The 3,684-nt window shown below is 51.9% G+C and overlaps 1 protein-coding gene across 1 annotated transcript in view; it reads left to right on the forward strand.

The window, feature by feature from the left end:
* Positions 1 to 3,684, forward strand: part of LOC107114946 (glycine N-acyltransferase-like protein 3) — a 44,753-nt gene that overhangs the window by 12,670 nt on the left and 28,399 nt on the right. The window lies entirely within an intron of this gene.

Raw genomic sequence — 3,684 nt, forward strand, 5'->3', positions numbered from 1 at the left:
AGGACAGGGGCAAATGTTTTTGATTGTGGTGGACTCTTTTTCGAAATGGTTGGAAGTGGCGCCAATGTCTACCACCACTTCCACTGCTGTTATAAATGTGTTGCGCCGCTTAATTGCCACGCATGGGTTGCCTGATGTCCTGGTAAGCGATAACGGCGCTCAGTTCGTGTCGCAAGAGTTTGCTCAATTCCTGGCTAACAATGGCATCAGGCAAATTACGTCTGCCCCGTTCCACCCAGCATCGAACGGGCAGGCAGAGCGAATGGTCCGCACGACCAAGGATGCGCTTGCCAAGCTAACATCCGGGGATTGGGGAGTGAAACTAGCGTCATTCCTTCTACGGCAACACGTAACGCCGTGCTCTGCCACAGGCCGCAGCCCGGCCGAACTATTGATGGGGCGACGCCTAGCGTCTTTGCTGGATAGGCTGCATCCAGACCTCAACGACTTGAGGCCCCAGCAGCAGAGTGTTCCCAATAAGGTCCGCACATACGAGTGCGGAGATACTGTGTTCGCCAAGAACTATGCTGGGGGACATTCGTGGCTTCCAGCCACTGTAACTGAGGTAGTGGGTTCCCGCATGTATTTAGTCCAGCTTGCGGACGGGCGCAAATGGAGGCGACATGTGGACCAGTTGAGGCAGCGGTGGGCGACTGGCCGCCCCACCTCGCAACCTGCCGAGCTACCTGATCCCGAGGACCTTCCACAACCTCTTCCGGAGGTGAGTTCTGATGTGCCCGAGGGCCCCAGTACTGTCCGCGAGCCAGGGCAGACCCCTACTCAAAGACCCATTACTAGTGATGGAAGTGCTCCTGACTCTGAGGTCCCAGAGTCGTACAATGCTCCCCAGAATGAAAGGTGCCCTGAACCTGTACAGCTACGCAGGTCTCAGAGATCGCGCAGAGCGCCAATGTACCTAAGCGATTATGATTGTACATAGTGTTTTTGCTTAGGGGGGAGGGATTTGTTATGTATTGAAGTGTATATATAACTACTTTGTGAACTGTGCCATTGAGATGCCATGTTAAGCTTCGCCCTGGGCTAGGATCCTAATGTAACCAATAGGAGCCCTAGCCCAGAATATGTTTGCCAATCACCGTGCAGAGCGGGATCGCTTGTGATTGGTCCTTATTGCTTCAACCTCATAGGTTGCTTTATTGTACAGTGGGTGTGGCTACATTAGCCGGGAATGTTTAAATACAGAGCAGCCAGTGCATGTCCTGTTGTCTGGATGATGGGTTCTGGCTGGCGATTGTTGTACCGTAACGGAGAAGTAACTGAGCTGAAGAATAAACCGCATTCTTGCTGAAATCACTCTCCGACTTCTTTGTTAAGCGCACGACTTAACACTCAGTACCTGGTCTGTGGAGGCGGACTCCAATATTTTTGCGGGGGCGAGCAAATTCCGAGCCAGCTCTACCGTATCGGGGCCACAGGAACCGATGAGGAGGCCCCGTTTCTGTCGATCCTTGGTAATGTCGTGGAAGTCCAAAATGGGCTTGACTCCCTCGACCCAGGCTTCCCATTTCTGCGGTATGCTGAGGTCAAATGGAGGGACCAGCGCCAATCCCGGAGCGACTGCCATTGTACCACGGGGCGGGGAAGCGGGTTGCTCGCCAGGGTTGCTCATCTCTGAAGCAACGGCGGTCCTTAGTCTTCCTCGGTCATGCCCGTGGTCTGGTCAGCTCAGCAGGATCCCATTCTCGTCGCCACTATAAAGTACTACGACATGCGGATTGACATGTTTACTAGTACCTTACAACAGAACAGAGAAAATCCCGCAGACCACCCCCAAGTGGTGGGTTTAAACTTCCCGCCTATGTTACCATTGGTGCCCGTGGGAGGATTCAGGATCCTAGTCCCTATTGTCTTTGCTGAGCCAAGCTCAGGTATTTCTTGCCATCACCTAGCAGTGGGCAACAGACATAACAGTCCTCCAGGAGGTTAGGAAAGGCTCCTGCTGCCTGTGCTGATCAGGCTGTCCAGGCCACAAGCCAGAGACGCGGGGGACCCTGTTCTCTTGGGACAGAGAGAGGCTAGAGCAGAAACCAGTGTGTTGGGAAAGAGGATGGCATTTAACCCCTGTGGATTTATGCTGTGTTGGTTCATACAGTTGGTTCATACACTCCTACAGTGTGCGCGCGCCCCATAACTGTTTAAATAGTTAGATAAATTCTTTTATTTGGGCTAATAATCCGTGTTGTGCTCTGACCACATAGTCTCCCCCGCTCTGCACAATAACAAAGGGAGGGGGTAGCCCAAGGAGGCAAAGAAAAGCCAGACCCTTGGGTTGCCAACTTTCCAGGGATCCCCCAAAGACTGGGGATTCTATCTTCAAATACGGAGATTTGGCCAGAGGGGTCCCACCGTCCCTCTAAAAAGGCAGTGACGATTCAGTGAGTCGTGGCAGCAGATTTAAGGAGTGAGATATGGGCACAGGATGAGGGTGCGAGGCAAACAGCTGAGTGCTAAACTGGAGCCCGTTTCGCCACAGTAGGCAACCAAGCTCGGTTCAGACAAAGGAAGGAAACCCATTGCAGGCCTTTGGGAGGAACTCATTGGGGCCAGTACGGAGTCTAGGGTTGCCAGCTCCAGGTAGGGAGATTCCTGGAGATTTTCTGGAAGGGTCTATGGAAGTCAGGGTTTGAGGAGGGGAGAGGCCACAGCTGAACAGAATGTTATACAGCCCAGCTTCTAAAGCAGTTATTTTCTCCAGGTGGGGGATCTGTTGTCTGGAGTTCAGTTGTGATACCTGGTGATCCTCAGGCTCCACCTGGAGGTTGGCTGCCCTAGGCATAGTGGTCAGTGTTTCAGAGCAGGTTCTGCTAGATCCAGGTTCTTGCTGTAGAGGCTGAGTGGGTGATTTTGTACTGGTCACAGACTTTCAGCCTAAACTACCTCACAGGGTTGTTGTGCAAGTCAAAAGTGGGAGAGGAGAATGATGTAAGCTGCTTTGGTCCCCATTGCAAAGAAAGACTACTTTTCCTCCTGGGGAACCATTGTTGCCAATCTCCAGGTGAGGGCTGGATATCACTCAGAATTACAACTGCTCTCCAGATGGCAGAGATCAGTTCCCCTGGGGAAAATGGTGGACTCTGGCAGTCAGGGCTTCAGAGCACGGGAGAGGCTGCAGGTGTGTGTGTGTGTGGGAAATGGAAAGCTGAAGAGAGAGGGGGAAATAAAGGTAGGTTGATGATTGGCTGGGAAGGAGATAGGGTTGCCAAGTCCAGGTGGGAAATTCCTGGAGAGTTGAGGGATGGAACCTGGAGCGGGTGGGGTTTGAGGAGGGGTGGGACCTCAGAAAGGTTCAATGCCATAGACTTCACCCTCCCAACCAGCCATTTCCTTCTGGGGAACCACCGTTGCCAATCTCAGGAGAGGGGTGGAAATCACTCAGAATTACAACTGATCTCCAGAAGGGAGGGGGGAAGAGATGCAAAGCTGAAATCAGAGGGGCAGATAATGGCAGGTTGATGCTTCGCTGGGAAGGAAATAGGGTTGCCAACTCCAGGTTGGGAACTTCATGGAGATTTGGGGGGTGGAGCCTGGAGAGGGTGAGCTTTTTTTAAAAAATAATTTTTTTATTGATTTTCAAACACACAAACAAACAAGGAAAACAAACACCCCACCACCCATCTAACCCACTCTCTAAGTGCTACTATCTGTACTTAATTAATAACTAAA

This window comes from Gekko japonicus, unplaced genomic scaffold (genome assembly GCF_001447785.1).
Source record: "Gekko japonicus isolate JY-2015 unplaced genomic scaffold, Gekko_japonicus_V1.1 scaffold3177, whole genome shotgun sequence".
Lineage (NCBI taxonomy): Eukaryota > Metazoa > Chordata > Lepidosauria > Squamata > Gekkonidae > Gekko > Gekko japonicus.